Raw genomic sequence first — 19,519 nt, forward strand, 5'->3', positions numbered from 1 at the left:
AATTACTGATCTGGAATAAGGTTTCTCGACTTTAGCATCATTGACTTCTTGGGTGAAGAATTCGTTGTTGGGGGCAGGGCTGTCCTGTGTGGGGTAGGATAAGTAGCAGTGTCTCTGGCTTCTACCCACCAGATGCCAGTAGCGCCTGCCCCTCCTACCACCCACCCGAATCATAATCATCAAAAATGTCTCCAGGTCCTGGCCGGTTGGCTCAGCGGTGGAGCGTCGGCCTAGCGTGCGGAGGACCCGGGTTCGATTCCCGGCCAGGGCACATAGGAGAAGCGCCCATTTGCTTCTCCACCCCTCCGCCACGCCTTCCTCTCTGTCTCTCTCTTCCCCTCCCGCAGCCGAGGCTCCATTGGAGCAAAGGATGGCCCGGGCGCTGGGGATGGCTCTGTGGCCTCTGCCCCAGGCGCTAGAGTGGCTCTGGTCGCAACATGGCGACGCCCAGGATGGGCAGAGCATCGCCCCCTGGTTGGCAGAGCGTCGCCCCCTGGTGGGCGTGCCGGGTGGATCCCCGTCGGGCGCATTGCGGGAGTCTGTCTGACTGTCTCTCCCTGTTTCCAGCTTCAGAAAAATGAAAAAAAAAAAAAAAAAAATGTCTCCAAACATGGTCAAATGACTTTGGGAGTAGGAAACAGCCCCCAGTTTTGAGAACAACTGGTAAAAACTTTTGACTTTAGACCTCTCTGAGCAAGGCATTGACCCAAAAAGGGAATCAGTGCAGTGTACAACCCAGCATTTCTAGTGAAGGCTTCCTCATAAGGAGCTCCCCTCTCCCAAACTATCCTCCCTGATTTTTATCTCCTCTCCCTTCTGCTGCTTTGGGGGACTAGATTTTATCAATTATACTTAATTTTTTTTTATTTATTTTTTTACATCTTGAGTAGTTGCTTGTCCCATGAAGCTTTCCTCTCAACCCTGGAACACGTTTAAGTGTCTCCATCTTACAAAACAAACGAGCTGCTCTCATTATTTTAGTACTTAATGTAAAGAACGTCCACTCACTCCTCTCCTCTTTTTCCAGGTAAGGACTAAAGGCACAGTGAGGTGAATCAACTGGTCCAAAATCACACAGAAGTAGCACAAAGTGAATTCAAAGCCGGACTCCTGAGCGCCCCCTCTTAACGGCCGTCCATACTCTACCCATACCACTCTGTAAGGTCTCCTCACCATCATTATAAGGCAGAGTTTTAAAATATGCCTTTAAGAATGCTGCAAATAGGCCCTGGCCGGTTGGCTCAGCGGTAGAGCATCGGCCTGGCCTGCGGGGGACCCAGGTTCGATTTCCAGCCAGGGCACATAGGAGAAGCGCCCATTTGCTTCTCCACCCCCCACCCCTTCCTCTCTGTTTCTTCCCCTCCCGCAGCCAAGGCTCCACTGGAGCAAAGATGGCCCGGGCACTGGGGATGGCTTCTTGGCCTCTGCCCCAGGCGCTAGAGTGGCTCTGGTCGCGGCAGAGCATCGCCCCCTGGTGGGCAGAGCGTTGCCCCTGGTGGGCGTGCCAGGTGGATCCTGGTCGGGCGGATCCTGGTCGGGCGCATGCGGGAGTCTGTCTGACTGTCTTTCCTCATTTTCAGCTTCAGAGAAAAAAAAAAAAAAGAATGCTGCAAATACTTAAATATGGCAAAGGCCCCAGCAGCAATGCAGTGATAACACAATATAATCTCTGCCTGCGGAGTGGCCAATGGCCAGAAGACATAAACAGATGCAAACATCAGAGAACAGTGCAAAATGTGAAATATTACCATAATGAAGGCACAAACCAGGGGCGACTAGAGTAAAGAGGCTGTTGAGATCGTTTAACCTGGAGTAAGAGGAAACCAAGCATTCAGAGTCCCGGAGATATGTGTATAAGTGCATGGGAGGGCAGATATTTGAGGTGGAGAGATCAGCATGTGTAAAGGTCCTGTGGTTAAGGATAACACAGGAAGGACTAGGCACTAGAAGCCAGGCGGGTTGTAAGGCAGAGAGCGGGGGAGCAGGGGCCAGAGCCTGCAGAGCCTTGCGAGTCTTGGTAAGGATTTTAGTCTTTATCGGAAGAGCAATGGATCATAATGAAGGGATTTCGGGGAGATGGGTGACATCATCTGATGTGAGTTTTCCAAAGATCCCTCTGGCTACAGTGTGAAGAGCGGATTAAAAGGAGCCAGAATAGATTTGGAGTCACTAGTAGTTCAGATGAGAGACTATGTAGCACAGAGAGGCCCACAAGCATATTTGGTTTTGTATTCTTTCATTGAAACTTTTTTGCGATTTTGCAAGTCAAAAATAAACCAACATACACACACACACACACACACACACACACACACACACACAAGTGAATCTAATAGAGTTCCATTTTCTGCTAGGTGGTTCCATGTCGCTCTCCTAGGGGTTGGTTGCTGGCAACCCTTGTGCCTCTGTCTTCACATAGCTTTCTTCTCTGTGTGTGTTTGTTTCTGTGTCTCTCATAAAGACATCAGCCATTGGATTTAGGGCCCACCCTAATCTAGTATGACCTCATCTGTATTTCACTAATTACATTTGCAAAGACTATTTGCTAATAAAATCACATTCTGAGGTTCCCTGTAGACATGAAGTTTAGGGGACACTCTTCAGCCTAGGACACAGACCATCCTGACAGTGTATTGAGACACTACTTCTTTTCCATCAGACAAGATCTGCAAAGAGCTGTTCCGGAAAAGCGTTCTGAAGTGAAAACCACTGGCTGGCGCTGAGAGCAGCCTCTCGCTTTCAACAGGCAGGGACTCTGCTTGTCACTAGCCTGCTCTGGTCATTTTGTATTATCAGGCTGCTCCCATGGATGTTTGAATTAGCCACCCCAGATTTACAGTGAAAGTGAACAATATTCTGATGCAGGAAGAACTGGAGGCTGCAGGGGGGCGTTTAATGGGGGACCCAATTTAGTAAACATTGCTGAACGGATGAATGACTCTATTAGAAGAATGCAGCAGAGTTGTTCTGGCAACTGCAATTCTGGAAGACCACAGATGATGTCTATTATATCCCCATGCATCAGCCATTACCTTGGAAACAGGCCATCTTGACAGCGTGTCAAGGAAGTTGTTACAGGGAATTATTTCAGCCAGAAGAGCTATCTGCAAAGCAATCTGTTCCAGCCTACTGTGTCGTGGAGTGGTCCCCATGTCCCCGGTTTTGTTCTGGAAATGCAGCAGCAACCATCATGAAGCCTACACCTGTCATGAGCTAATGTGCAGTTCCTGCCAAGGTTTGCACTTGGGTTCCATTAACAGGGTAGGAGAGACCTTCCAGGGAAGTGTGTTAATGTTTAACCCTTTACCCACAAATTCTCTCTCTCTCTCTCCTGGAGAAACTGGCCACTGGCCAAACTACCACCAGGTCGTTTAGGATTTGGCTTTTCCCTTTTAACATTTTTTTTTAGGTTTTGGGGACAGACTGGAGAAAGGAAAGTGAATAGAGACTGACCTTCAAGTGCAATGTCCATAGGCCTTTTTAAAAAATCAAGGAAGAATGAAGCTAAGCCTTGGCCTGGAGAGTGTCCTTGGCAGAAGTGATATAAAGCTGAAATGAGAACCAAATCTCATTAGTGTCAAACATCTACTTCTGTCCAGCTGCAGCCAGAGCAGGACCTGGGGTTGTCTGGGTAGGAGGTCAGAAAATCCCACACTTCAAAATTATAGCCCGCTGTTTCTGTGTATAGCTGGGGGGGTGAGCAGCGGTTTTCAGATGGTGTGTGTTTCTTTTCCTGCCATGAGACTAGGCAGGGGTGGGTAGTGAGGAATACTCCTCCCCATTCATAACCTTTGTAGATGTTGGAATCTTCCCCATCTGATCAGGGTTGGTGTAAATGTAGTTAAGTGGACAGAGGCTAATGGTTATATTAATACTTGAGGAAGAGCCAAGTGCCTGGAAGAATGACCCTCAGAGGGCTGAGGCTCAGGTAAAAGTTTGGAAACCAGAACTTATGTATCTGGGGGGCCCCAGGGGAAAAGAACTTGGTATTAGGAGATGAATTATGGGGAGTCTTAGGGAATGAAGAAACTCTAGAGTAGGAGGCTCTGTGCTGAGGCGAGAGACTAGTTTATAGAACACAGCTTTGCACGTGGTAGGTCCTCAAGAAATAATGATTGAATAAGTGAATGGAGACATATTATTATGAGTTACTTTATCTTGTTTATTTTATGCATGTTCAAAGGGAGTGGTCCCATTGCTAGCAAAGACCCATCTGATTTATTGACACATCTTAAAATTCTTTATAATTATATATGTGATACATAAATACATTGTTCTTATAAACAATGTCAGAAAATTTCAGATAAGACTGAAGTCTCCTTTAACCACTAGTCCAAATCCCAGGGCCCTTCTTCCATATTCTCCAGAGAACCTGAGCTTTCTGATTTGGTGTGTAGCCTTGCAGACCTCGATGTGCCTGCACAAGTGTGTATATGTGTATGACTATATAAACTGGTGTTCTCTTATCAACCTAAGGCATTTTGACTTTCTATACTGTCCACCCAATTGCCTTAATCATTTTGGTGCCTTAAGGCTGCCCAGCAGTAGGTCTGCAAATTACTTATGGTCCAAGTTAATCCCACCACTAACATCCTCGTAATAGTCAAATCATTCTGAAATAATATTCAGATACTATTTATATAGATAGCAAATGAATGTATTGCCATTTCTTACCAGATCTCTGTGTGCTAGACATCATACTCCTGATCCAGAAGCTTAGCACTGAAGAGGCAGTTTTGACAATGGGAATATTTTCCTTCCACTGGTCTCACGAAAGACTGGGCTAAATGTAGATTTTTTTAAATTATTTTTTTTACTATTAATGAAAACTTCTATGATCACATCTAACAATACTATTTATAGATTCATTAAATATTTTTTAAATTGATTGATTTTAGAAAGAAGAGAGAAAGGAAAGGTGGGTGGGGGGAGCAGGAAGCATCAACTTGTAGTTGCTTCACATATGAGCTCTGACTGGGCAAGCCCAGGGTTTCAAACTGGCGACCTCAGCATTCCAGCTTGATGCTCTATCCACTGCGCCTCCACAGATCAGGTGAGATTCCTTTTATTTTATTATTTTTTAAATTTTATTTATTTTTATTTTTTTAGTGAGAGGGAGATGGACAGACAGGGACAGACAGACAGGAAGGGAGAGAGATAAGAAGCATCAACTAATAGTTGTGGCATTTTGTTGTTCATTGATTGCTTTCTCATATGTGCCTTGACCAGGGGGCTCCAGCCAAGCCAGTGACCTTTTGCTCAGGCCAGCAAACTTAAGCTCAAGCCAGCGACCAGGGGGTCATGTCTATGATCCCACGCTCAAGCCCGATGAGCCCATGCTCAAGCCGACGACCTCAGGGTTTTGAACCTGTGTCCTCAGTGTCCCAGGCCAATGCTGTATCCACTGTGCCACTGCATGGTCAGGCCCAGCTAGATTCTCTCTCTCTTTTTTTTTTCTTCTATTTCTGAAGCTGGAAACGGGGAGAGACAGTCAGACAGACTCCCGCATGCGCCTGACCGGGATCCACCCGGCACACCCACCAGGGGCGACGCTCCGCCCACCAGGGGGCGATGCTCTGCCCCTCCGGGGCATCACTCTGCCGCGACCAGAGCCACTCCAGCGCCTGGGGCAGAGGCCAAGGAGCCATCCCCAGCGCCCGGGGCCATCTTTGCTCCAATGGAGCCCCGACAGCGGGAGGGGAAGAGAGAGACAGAGAGGAAGGAAGAGGGGGGTGGAGAAGCAAATGGGCGCTTCTCCTATGTGCCCTGGCCGGGAATCGAACCCGGGTCCCCCGCATGCCAGGCCGACGCTCTACCGCTGAGCCAACCGGCCAGGGCCTAGATTCTCTTTTTTAAAAAAACTTTTTTCTATTGATTTGAGAGAGAGAGAGAGAGAGAGAAAAGAAGGAGGAGGAGGAGGAGGAGGAGGAGGAGGAGGAGGGAGAGATGCATCAGCTAGTTGTTTCATTTAGTTGTTCCATATAGTTGTATAATAACTGATTGTTTCTCCTATGTACCCTGTCCAGGGGTTGAATCTGTGACCTCTGGTGGTCTGGGTCGACACTGCATCCACTGAGCCACCCAGCCAGGGCCATGTACAGATTCTTAAAAGTCCTCAGAGATGACACCAAAGGACATGTTATCATGAGATTTCCATCTTCTTTAGTCGTCTTTGACAGATTTCTCTTAGACAACTCAGTTTACTGAAACAAAACTTTGAATGCCAGGGGCATTCTTTAATATGTCTCTCATATTTCAATTTGCCTTTCACATTCCTGTCAGTCCCAGAAACCTTCAAAGAGAAGGCTTCCCAGCATTATGTCACTAAAGAAAACAATGTTGGGTTGTTTTTTTTAATTCAATGAATCTATGTACTCAAATTTCTTGCCTTATATCCTGAAATCCCTAAAATTATAATAACATTTTCTGTACCACTGAATCTGGTTTAGCTTACTGCATATGAAGGCCAAGTTTTTGAACCTTTCAATATGTTTTTCTCCGTCGTATTTCAGTGCAATTTATATGTGGTAAATGGAGCTAACACCTCCTTTCTCTCTATTCTAGTTAAGGACACAGGCTCTGGAATTCAAGGTATGACTTTGAATCCTGACTTTATCACTTACTAGCTGTGACCTGAGTTATCATTTAAAATTTTTGAGCAGCACTAGGTTTATTACCTATAAAGTCTGATAGTGATGGTATCCATTGTAAGTGTATCATGAGGATTAATGAAGCAATGTTTGTAGAATAATGCCAAGTACATAGTAAGAGCTCAAAGATGAGGATGAGGATGATGAAGATGACATTACTTTGAAGAAATCACCAGACAGGAAACTGACAGAGGAGGTTGGGGCCTGGGAGCTGGGACCCATATAGGTGGGAAGCACCTTTCCCCTTCCTCTTTCCCTCCCTCTTTCCTTTCCCCTTCCCCTTCCCCTCCACCCCCCCTTCCTCTTCCTCTTCTCTTTACCCTCCCCTCCCCTCCCCTTCCTTTCCCTTCCCTTTGCTCTCCAGTTATGTATAGGGATGTTCTCCTCACCCGTCCACAAGTGACAAGCCCCAAATTTGTTCTTCCTCTGATGCTTTTATGTTGTTTCCTAGGAAGCTTCAAAGCTGAGACCTACCGTGGACAAGATTTTCCAAAAACTCAGAATTCCCTCTATAAATTGGGCAGAGTGCTCATTAAACCTGTCCTCCACTCCTTATTCTTTTTTTTTTTTTTACAAAGACAGAGAGAGAGAGAGTCAAAGAGAGGGATAGATAGGGACAGACAGACAGGAACAGAGAGATGAGAAACATCAATCATTAGTTTTTCATTGCACATTGCAACACTTAGTTGTTCATTGATTGCCCTCTCATACGTGCCTTGACTGTGAGCCTTCAGCAGACCGAGTAACCCCTTGCTTGAGCCAGCGACCTTGGGTCCAAGCTGGTGAGCTTTTGCTCAAACCAGATGAGCCAGCGCTCAAGCTGGTGACCTCGGAGTCTCGAACCTGGGTCCTCAGCATCCCAGTCCAATGCTCTATCCACTGCACCACTGCCTGGTCAGGCCCTTATTCTTACTGGAAAAAAAACCCACCAAAACCCCAAAAAACAGTACAGCCTGGTTTTAAGGGTGCTTCTTGGGTCTACTTCATTAGAAGAGATTTAGGTGTCTACCAGTGCATTGGCTATTTATGGAAGACTGATGTTGACAACAGGTCCCAGAGATGGCCAGCGAAGGCAGTTAGAAGTGAGTCAGCAGTCAAGACCTGTGAGGTCTCTAATGGAGCCTAAGTCGCTAAAAATGCAGAGTGTCAGTGTTTGGAGGGTTTCCTTATTATGTGTATCAGCTGCTGAGAATTTTCTGAGAAATTATATAAATCAAGAGAATGGAGAGAGCCTGACCTGGTGGTGGCGCAGTGGATAGAGCGTAGGACTGGGATGCAGAAGGACCCAGGTTCGAGACCCCGAGGTCGCCAGCTTGAGTGCAGGCTCATCTGGTTTAAGCGAGGCTCACCAGCTTGGACCCAAGGTCGCTGGCTCCAGCAAGGGGTTGCTTGGTCTGCTGAAGGCCCGTGGTCAAGGCACATGTGAGAAAGCAATCAATGAGCAACTAAGGTGTTGCAATGCGCAATGAAAAACTAATGATTGATGCTTCTCATCTCTCTCCATTCCTGTCTGTCTGTCCCTGTCTATCCCTCTCTCTGACTCACTCTCTGTCTCTGTAAAAATAAATAAATAAAAAATAAATAAAAAAAAAGAGAATGGAGAGAAGCTGAATATGTCTCCCTGATAAAGGCATTTCTCTGGCTCAAATATTTGATGACTGCCAGAGTCAACATAATTGGTTGCTAGATTTCAGGCCAACCTGATGTGGTTGACAGCATTATTGAGGTTGAGTGATTTCCTCTCTTTTTCCATTTTTGTCTTCTGTCTTGACCTGAAAACCCATGGAAAGTATTGTGCTATGTTAGTGGTTTTAAAGCTTTTTGCGTTTTGTTTGTTTGTTATTCTTCTTGATCTGATAGCTCAACTGATAGGCAGGGCCTGGAGGTGGTGGAACAGACACACATGGAACACGACCTAGAACACAATTTGAAAGCCAGCGTGATCAGTAGCATCACCCAAGATCCAAATAGGCAGATATCCAATAGTGTTTGACCGTAGGACTGGTGGATTCTTTTCCAAGCTGGATTTGCTATATCGACTGATGGCATGCACAGCTCCCCACCTCACAGGAAGCAAGTTGTTTCTTAGCAAGCAATGGAATTTTTTAATGGTATCGGACAGGGTTTCCTTCTGGTCCATTCCACTCTTGTTTAAGTTGGATCGGCTGAGCTGAAACCACATTGCTATTCCATCTCCTGAACCTTCCACAGTGTGCATTACATGTTTGCTTTTCCTTTTTCTTTTTCTAGGAGGAAACCAGTATTCCTCACACGTATGTTTTATGGTTGACACAGAATTCTTGGAGATCTTTTCCCCGGTTTATTTGTAGAACTAACATACATGGAAAACTTGGACAAGGAGTCTTTTCTGTTCTCATTTGGAAGCTTCTGGTGGTTGAAAAGATGCAGGGAAGGAGGATGGAGACTGATAAAGGATGCTACGGTAGAGAAAGGGACAGAGACCGTGAACCTGGAAAGGATAGGGGAAGCTCTCCGAAGTCACACAAAGTTGGAGCAGAATGAGGATGGGTAACTAGAGGCTGGCTGAGGTGTCACAGAAAGATGGAGAACCACTGGGAAATGTCAGGAATGAGTTCCCCTTCGGAGAGAAAGTGCTTCTCAGCTTGCTGGGGCACTGATAAAGTGTGTCAGAGTCTGTTCCAAACCCGGAAGAATATTGAGCCTACATGGCCTGAGTGAAGTAAGGGGTTGGGATCTGCTGTTTAGGCTGGAATGTAATTCAGAGCCACTGGAGCATGCTGGTGTCATGAGAGGATGTCCCAAACTGTCATGACCCTCTCCATGGTCAGTTCCCTGCAGCCATTTCCACCACTCTTCTGGTTGCTGCCTTTGGCTGAATAATGGCAGGCTCCGGAGAAATGCCTGCCTGTGTGGAAGATGTCCCTGGCCTCCATGGCAGGTCTCCTCTGCCAGCAGTTAACTTATTCAGATAGTTACGCCCTTGGCACAGACCTAAGCGAAATAGTTTCTTAGTCACGTCAGTAGTGAAGATGGCTATGCTCTGTATGTCACCATCAAATAAATAAGGACAATGTCTGGAGCCAACTGGCAAGTTTGGTAAATGGGTTTGTGTTGACACACATCTTCCCAAATGTGATTGCCTATGAAAGTGCCTACTAGGTCCTGTTTGTGATTGTGAAGTGCGTTGATGGCGAATATGCTTCCTGGATGCAGCCTTTTCCCGTGTGAGCTCTGTGTTTATAACCCTTTAGCATTTAACATAGTGCCTCCTATGGAGGTTGCAATGGATGGACGATGAGAGGGAGGGAGGGAGAGGAAGGGAGGGAGGAAGAAGGGCGAGAGGAAGGGATGGAGGGAAAATGTGGGGAAGAAAGAAGAAGCAGACCAATGAAACAGAGGGAGAGAAGGAAAGAAGAGATTCCACAGATAGCATGAAATAGAAGAATGGTTTTCCAACTTTGGAGAGCATAAGACACCTCAGAAAAGCTACTTTAAAAATGTAGATTCCTGAGCCCCAACTCCCTAGAAATTTCAATTCAGCAATGTATATTCTCAATAAGTCCTCCTGGTGATTTTGACTCAGGTCGTCCACAGGCCTCACATTGAGAAGCGTTGTTATAGAAACCGTGAGTGTGACTCATAGTCTTCCCTTGTAGGGCATGAGAGTGGGTGTATCAGTCGCTGTGAATGTTTCCCAGGGTTCCAATCATCACTCTCTATGGACAAGGAGAGGCGTTCATAGAATTGTGCAGCATGCTGGTGAGGGGACAGCTAGTTACCATTTCTGCTTTCAGAGTGACTTTAGGGTGTCATAATCACTGGCAGGTCAGTATCTTTTGTCTCACAGGTAACCTTATCATGGTACACCTGACCTTTTTTTTCCTTTGAAGTTCTTTGTCTTCCTTTTAAGGCATCCATGTCACATTACTTGATTCCAGTAACAAGAAAATACAGTGTGTCATAAATTTAAACTTGGCGGAAGTCTCCGCTGCTGGCATTTGTTTGGCTGCACACTCCAGGTGCAGATGTGATGTGACAGTCTGCTGCTGTTCACCCTGTGCCCCAGCTCTCCTCTGTAACACGTATTTCTTGCACAGTGGAACCTGCCACTGACTAACAGGGTTCTTTCCTGAACACCTTGATTCTTTGTGTGACCTTCCCCTGCCCTCACTCCCCACATCAGATTGTATGGGGGCCACTATTGTGCACACATGTCAAGGTCAGCCTGTGCGGCTGGATGAGGTGGTATTTACCTTGTTCCATCTCAACGTTTGAAAGGGTTTTGTGTGAGATTCAAGAATTCTCTGTCAATTAAACTGCTTGTAGGCTGAACCGCCTTCCACGAACTAGCTTTTGACAATCACAAAAGATCTTTTACCCAGCACCATCCTTGAGGTCTTGATTGAAGCATTGTCTGTTGCTTTGGGCTTGCTGCTATCAGAGCAGTCAGGAGGAGGCTTCAAGTCAGCCCTGTAGTTTGTCCAAGTCAGAACCCTGTGGATGAAAAAGAGGCCACACACTAAATCTGACAAGGTTAGGGGAGGCCTGCATGGTGGGCCTTAGAAACTCAGAGACCTAAAGTAACCACATAAGATGGTCTGAACTTCAAACTTTCTAACTGAAAGTGAGTCAGGGTGGGCAGTCATGTCCCGAGGCCAGTATCTTCCCTGACAAAGGCCAGTCTTCACCTCACCTGAGCCTGCCTGTTGTCTTTTGCATCTGGATAACAGATCGTGTTTCCCCATGTATAAGACGCAACTTACGTACCTTTGGAATGTCAGGGTAATTTCCTTTGTCCAGACACCTCAAGGTACAGTCACTGCACTGGAGCACAGACTGTGGAACCCTCATTGTTATTGTTATCATGTTAATTGTTAGCTATCAGGTACCCACCAATGTAAAAGAAGTATATATTTCTCCGCTTTACTATTTCTCCAATCTCAGAGATTTCTCTCTTTGCCTTCTCCCTCCTTACTCATCTATCACGAGTGGATTTTATGTAACCCCCTTATGTTTCCTCTTCGATTCTGATGTGTGAAATAAGTCCTAAAACTGCCATTTCCTGGAGCATTTTTTCAATTTGTTGAGTTTTTCCTTCCCGGCAATTGTTGTTAGTTTTGCTCAAATAAACTCATAAAAATTCTCTACAGGTTTGGACATTTCTTACACTGACAGCTCCAAATGGCTTCTGGGCCATTTTATCTTGAGGCCTCTTCCGTTTTTGTGATCCTGTGACCCAGTGGTGCTTTAATAGTGGTCCCTGATTTGGAATGATATCATTCAGGATGCTGGCAATGAGATGTGGATGGGGGACATCTGTGTAGATGATCTTATTGGAGAGGCCAGATGGCAGCAAACTCTAGAGTTCTAAGTCCCACTTGCTTAAAGGTGCCTGAGGAATAGCAGCCTACTGACAGCTTGAAGTATGGTGCACTGGATAATTGGCTTCCTCATTTAGTAATTTGTCTGCTTTCTTTCCTCTTCCTCTGCTTCCTCTCTTCTTGTAAACTGATAGTCTCCTGCCTCTTTGGGGGACTGATAGTCCCCTGAGCAATGGCTAAAGGAAGGGAGTGGCCACAGCCCCAGGTGGAGGGTCATTTGGAAAATGGACACAGAAAATAAGCATCTCTCTTCCCCACTTTTTCTCTGGTTTCCCATCTTGCTTTTAGTTTTTCTCTCTGACAGTCCTCTTATCTTCTATTATTGTCTCCCTTGTCACTTCATCCTCATATTTTTCTTTTCTGTTCTTTTTTTTTATTATTAATTGATTTGAGAGAGAGAGAGAAGGGAGAGAGACAGACAGACAGACAGACATTCGTTTGTTGTTGTGCATTCACTGGTTGCTTCCTGAATGTACCCTGACCTGGGATCGAACTTGCAACCTTGGTATTTTGGGACAATGCTCTGACTGAACTAACCGGCCAGGGCCCGTCAGTTTTTTCTGACTTACCTTTTATAAATCAATTTCCCTATTTTGTATCTCTCTTTCTACTTTTTCTATCCTTCTCTTTTTCTTTCTTTTATTCCCCCCGTTCTGTTCCCTTTGCCTTCTTAGCTTTTATAATCGATCTAGTTAAGGTCAGTTCAGAAAAAGAGACTTGACCACTTTGACCACTTTTCAGGCTAACCTACCTTTGTTTTGTCTTGTCACTTTTTTTCTCCAAAGAAGAAAAAAATTTTAAAACACATTTCCGGCCCCTTCTGGCACCTTCATCCCCTCAAATGTGTTTGTCTTTAGGTGTCGGAAGTCCCGGACACAACATCTCTGCTTCATTGAAAGCACAGATGCACCACTCAAAGCTTTTACCCTTGGACCTTGGGAATAACGTCTGGTTTCACTTAATAAGTAATTTCGTTCTCCAGGTGGAATTCAGATTATTCCCTTGCAAGCCCTGGAGCAGACCTGACCCTGGTGTGAAAGAGTTAAGTCAAATGTCTTAGCCTGCCTGAAGTCTGGAGGACCCACGCTGATGTTAACCAGCTCCTCATGCTGTTTCCCCAGAGTCTGGGCCATCCTCATGGCAGAGGTAGAAGAGGGTTTCTGCCTCTGCCCCCTGGTAGGTCAGCTGGCTCCCCAGTCACAAGGCAGCCTGAGGGAACCCTACTGACAAGGGACTTTTGCTCACAGTTAAAGGGGACAGCTGCTGAAGTTCACCACACTTCCCCACTTTTCATCTTTTAATTATAGTCTACAGAGGGCACTTAGGTCAGTGGCTCCCATTCTTTATTGAAGAGTAGGGGGCAAGCTCTGGAGTCAGGATGCGTGGGTTCAGATCCCAGCTCCACCAACTGTATGACTAGACAAATGACTCGTTCTCTCTGAACCTCAGTTCCCACATAAGCTTCATGAGGAACGTTTGTCTTTTTTTTATAGCTGTATCTCCAGCATGTAACACACATAACACATAGATGTTCAAGAAATATATTTCAGGGATGAGCGAAATGGTTAAGAGCAAGGGCTTCATGCCGGACTGTCTGGGTTCAAATTCTAGCTCTGCCACTTTGTATGTGAATTTGGGCATGTCACTTCATCTTCTGTGCTCAATTTCTAAATCTGGGAAAACAGATAGGATCTGTATTAGTTTCCTGGGGCTGCTATAACAAATTATCACAAACTTGGTGGCTTAAAACAACAGACATTTATTCTTTCACAGTTCTGGAAGACCACAAGTCCAAAATCAAGGTGTCAAAGAGCTGCATTCTTTCCAGAGTCTCCAGGAGAGAATTCTTCCTTTCCTCATAGCTTCTGGTGGCCTCAGGCATTCCGTGGCTTGTGGCTGTGTCAGTCCAGGCTCTGCCTCTGTCTTCACATGGCTTTCCCCTCTTCTCTGTGTCTTCTCCTCTTCTGACTTCCACAAGGACACTTGTAACTGGATTTAGGACCTCTCTGGGTAATTAAAGATGATTTCATCTCAAGATCCTTGACTTAATTAAATCTGCCAAGACCCTTTTTTTAAGTAAGGTCACATTCATAGGTTCTGAGAGTTAGGCCACGGACATATTGTTTTAGGGGCCACCACTCAACCTACACAGGGTTGTCATGAGGATCAATTTAATTAACATGTAAAGTGCTTAGGGCAGTACCTTGCTTGTAGTTAGAAAGAAGTAAGTGGTTTATTATATACTTCACAGTAATTTAATAATAAAAGCTGAGACAAGTGTGTGAAAATGCTACAGTGTCTGGCACAAAGCAAGAGCTCAGTGATTGTTATTTATTAATTTAGCAAATTTGTATTGAAGGCCTACTGTGTGCCTGCTGCCCTATTCTAGGTGTGGGGGTATAGTAATAACAAATAATAATGAAGAATAAAGAACACAGGAAAGACCGTTTTCTTGGCTGTGCTTACATTCCAGTAGTTTTCGTTAATACTACTTCCGTTACCACCACCGTGGTAGATGCAAGCCTCGTCGTACTGAGCCACTGAAACAAGATGCCGAAGAATGAATTTCCTAAGCGGAAGAGGAAACGGCACAGAAAACATCCCACAGCTAAAACCAAATTTCTGCTTGTGGTTTCAGAAGCACAGAAGATCAACTTTAGTTTTAGCAAAACTGAGTTCAAAGGTTTGGGGTTTGGTTTTCTAGGGAGTTGTGTATTTTTTGTTTGTTTTTTGTTTTGTTTTGTTTTTTCATTTGTTGGGACCTGGTAGAGGAACAGGGGCATCAATCTTGTCTGAAACTCCGGTTGGCATTTCGTCTTGCAGCGGTGCCAGGCTGCTGGGGGCAGGGCGCAGGCAGCATCCTGGCCCAGTGCAGGCCAGGCTGTTGGAGAGTGAGGCTTCAGCCTGTGGGCACCGGGCCACGGGGTGCATTAACCTCGGAGAGCAGCGTTGCTGGTCCCGTTGCTGTGACAACAGTGGACGTGCCAGGAGGCCCAAAGAACCAATTAAATGGAAGGAAATTGCTGGTGCCCTCAGAAGAATAAGAGAAATTAAAGCAGGCTTCTCAGGACACCGTGGACATCTCTTTGACCTCCATACTCATGTTGAACATGTTAGCAGGGGACACTCCTGGGCATGGGGCTTGGGGAGACCTTCCTTTGGAGAAGGAAGATTGAGTGCGCAGATCACAGACACTGACGCTCCCTGGCTGGCCCAGGAACAAGAACTCCTCTCAGCAGTGGCAGCCTGTGCTCCACAGCGGTGGCGATGGCCTGTTTTATCTTCCAGCTCATCCCACATCTGTTGAGTTTGCCCTGATGGAACGCAGTGACCTGGAAACTCGCACAGAGCTCTGTTTCAGAATAGACTGTATAGAAAATAAACATGTGGGATAAATAAAGCACAGGGCAGGAAGTAATGGTTTTAAAAATGTTACCAGGAAAACCACGGGTGAGGTCAGGTTCAGAAACGGTACGGCTTTCGGAGGCCCTTAGTCCTGACATCACTCGCATTGCTCAATAGGGACCTCCGCGCGGAGCAGGCGCTTTTGGAGTCTGCCCAGCGCTCTCGCTACCAGGCAGAAGAGCTTTGACCTACTTTTTTTTTTTTTTTTTAAGAAAGTTTTGCTGCTTGCTGAGAGACTTCCAACAGGGCAGTGAACTTGAAGAAGTAGGAATTTTTTTGTTTTGGACTATTTAATATGACAGGTTTCACGTCTCCCTCACGGACACCGGCCAGCCTCCCAATTGGGCAGTTTGGGATAGGACCAACGCCCGCCACCCACCCGCCTCCTTCCTGTGGCTCCCTCAGCTCAGGCTGCATCCCGGGGCACTGTGAGCTGGGGTTGAGGGCTCTGCCCTGCTGTGAAAGAGAGAAAATGGCCTTCTGAGTTTTTAAACCAGAGGGCAGTCTGCCATTGGATCATGGGTTGTCATGTCCTCCCTTCAGGACTTAACAAACACACTAGTGGCTTTCCTTTGCACTTAGAATAACATCCAGACTTCTTGCCAGGGGTCCTCAGGGCCCTCCCTGACCTGGTTCCCGCAGACCTCGACTTTGTGTGCCAGTGATCTGTATCTTTCATGCCTTTCCAGCCATTCACACCCTTTTTCTGTTCCTAAGGCCCCCAAGCTTATTTCCTCCCAGGGTCTTTGAACACAGTCCTTCCTTCTCCTTGGGACATCCTCTCCCCAGATCCCCCATGTGCTGATTATTTCTCTGGTTTGCACTCAGATGTCACTTCCTCAGAAAGACCTGTGCCACCTCCTTGTCCAGAAATGATCCTACACCCCAGCAGTCACTCTTGATCAAGGCATTCTGTGGTTCTTTCCTGCATGGCACATACCACGATCTAAGTCATCTTATTTGTTGACTCAGTGACCATGTTGCCCCTAACCCTCGAACATAAGCTCCATGAAAACAGTGACTGTGCCGATGTTGTTCACCACTATGATCTCCAACTTCTAAAATAGTTCCTGGCTTGTAGCTGGTACTCAGATATTTGTTGAGTGAATGAATGCTTATCAAAATTGTGGGCTTTCTAAAATGCTGCCCAGGAGAATTGAGATAGAAAATCCTCAAGTAATGGATTTCTCTCAGCCCAATGACCCTGATTTTAAAAGATGTGGATTATCTCCATGGAGATGCTTTTGGCTAAGAGCTCCTCTAATGGAATCTGGTAACCATTGTTTTGGGTTGGAGGTAGCTGTTAGGATAGTTTCTACTGTAAGAAACTAAAAACACAATTAAAAGTAGCTTAAATATCTAGGACATTTTAGTAGCTCATTTAATAAGAAATCCTAGGCAGGGCTGTTCCAGGGTTGGTTAATGAAAGCCTCAAGGACTCAGTTTCCTCCATACCTTTCCAGCCTGCCATTCTCCATTTGTCCTTCCTCATGTCACAGGATGGCCACAGTAGGTAAGGGTAGCATCTCATGCAGCCAGTTTGACAAACAGTAAAGGAAATGACCCTGTCTCTCTTCACTTTTAAAGACAAACTGAGTTTCTTAGCAGACTTTCCTGTCTTATAGGCCAGGATTACGATGATTCTATTCCTAAAACAGTCTCTGGCAAGCGGAACCCTACTGTGTTTAGCTTTGACACTCGTAAAGACTCATTCCTTGGAACAGGAGAGGGCCCCAGCTTCTTCGGATGGAGCGGGCCTACAGATACCTACATCAGAGAGGGACTGTTGGGTTGACAAGGACAAGTTCTTTTACAAAAATGAAAGGCCATTCAGACTGCAATGCTTTTCAAAGCACAAATCACTCCATTAGCAAGTTACAGACAGTTTTAGAAACTTGATTAAATAACCCTGAAGACCAAATTAACACAAGCATCAGTAGAGGGTAACAGGAAAGTAGAGAAAAAGGAGATTAAAATAGAAGTAAAAAACCCTGGCCAGTATTTCAGGTGGTTTGAGCATTGTCCTGATACATCAACATTGTGAGTTCAGTCCCTAATCAGGGCACTTACAAGAATCAACCACTGAATGCATAAATGGGTAGAATAACAAATTGATGTTTCTCTCTCTCTCTCTCTCTCTCTCTCTCTTCCCACTTCCTCTCTCTAATATCAATAAATTAAAAATATTTTAAATGTGTATATATAAAAAAATAGAAGTAAAAGAGGAAAGAGAAAGTATATATGGTCTGTGATGATAGAATTTCGCTAAGAGAATTGTGTTTCCTAGCTTCTTCACCTGGTGCCTAAGTTGTCCTTTATTTATCAAGGCAGTTTTCTAAGTTTCACAAATGCTCACCCCTCCCATCTACTATGTACTGGGTTCTGATCCTGAATTCCTTTTTCCCAAGTAGCATTTCACTCTGCCAGGACTTTTGTTGTTGTTGTTGTTACAGAGAGAGAGAGAGAGAGAGAGAGAGAGAGAGAGTTAGAGAGAAAGATAGGGACAGACAGGAGCAGAGAGAGATGGGAAACATCAATCATCAGTTTTTTGTTGCGACACCTTAGTTGTTCATTGATTGCTTTTTCATATGTGCCATGACCGTGAGGCTACAGCAGACCGAGTAACCCCTTGCTTGAGCCAGTGACCTTGGGTCCAAGCTGGTGAGCTTTGCTCAAACCAGATGAGCCCGTGCTCAAGCTGGCAACCTCGGGGTCTTCTTTTTCTTCTTAAATTAATTAATTTATTTATTTTTATTTTATTCATTTTAGAGTAGAGAGAGAGTGAGAAAGAGAGAGAGAGAGAAAGGAGGGAGGAGCAGGAAGCATCAACTCCCATATGTGTCTTGACCAGACAAGTGCATGGTTTCAAACTGGCGACCTCAGCATTCCAGGTTGATGCTTTATCCACTGCGCCACCACAGGTCAGGCAACCTCAGGGTCTTGAACCTGGGTCCTCCACATCCCATTTTGACACTCTATCCACTGCGCCACCGCCTGGTCAGGCAGGACTATTCTTCATTCTCAAAAATTTCTAGAAAAGCAGATACTCTCATGAACTTAATAGTTCTTTGACCATGACTTCAAAGGGAAATTTAAAGGGAAATTTTTGCCTAAAAAATTAAGCCCTCTGGGTCTCCGCATATGAGTTGTATGGAGACCAACCTCTTTGACAGTATATGGCCCAACCAAGTGCATTTTCTCAGGATTTCTGGATTTCACACTAATGAGGCATGCACATCAATTTGGTTTTTTTCTTTTTCTTTCTTTCCTTCTTTTCTTTTTTTTTTAAGTGAGAGGAGAGGAAATAGAGAGACAGACTCCTACATGTACCCTGACCAGGATCCACCTAGCAACCCCCATCTGTGGCCGATGCTTGAATCAGTTGAGCTATTCTCATCTCCCAGGGCCAATGCTTGGACCAATGGAGGCACTGGCTGATAAAGGGGGAGAAAGAGAGAAGGGGGAGAGGGAGGGGAAGAGAAGCAGATGGTCTCTTCTGCTGTGTGCCCTGAGCAGGAATTGAACCCAGGACATTCATAGGCCGGGCTGACACTATCCACTGAGCCAACTGGCCAGGGCCCTCTGGTTTCTTTGGTATTATTTTCATGACAGATTTATTTAGTAAGAAAAGTATAACCACATTATCTTCTGCTAAAAACACTTGTTCTCAATGTAACATTTCACATGTGTGGTTATCAGCATCTCCTTTTCTCTGTCCAAGATAGATACTACTTCTCTTACTATGCTTTAACCAAATCCTATAGGAGTTAGCCCTGATCAAAATCTTTTTATTTCTGTGTTCCACCATGTTTCTATGACAAGACAGGTGACTTAGACTCCCTTCCCTATCCTCTTTCCATGTGTCATAGGTCTATAGTGGACTACAGGTGCCAGTTATAACCTAACAGTAACACTGCTGTGGTTGATTAGGGTTTTGTTTTTATTTTTTTGTAATTATGAAATATTTTAGCCTACCCAAAGAATATAAAGACATCTATATACTACCACTTGGATAAATACCTGTGAACATTTTGTCATACTTACTTCAGATCATTATTTTTTTAAGACATGAAACCTTACAGCTAAAGTGCTTCCTCTCTT

Source organism: Saccopteryx bilineata, chromosome 4 (assembly GCF_036850765.1).
Source record: "Saccopteryx bilineata isolate mSacBil1 chromosome 4, mSacBil1_pri_phased_curated, whole genome shotgun sequence".
NCBI lineage: Eukaryota > Metazoa > Chordata > Mammalia > Chiroptera > Emballonuridae > Saccopteryx > Saccopteryx bilineata.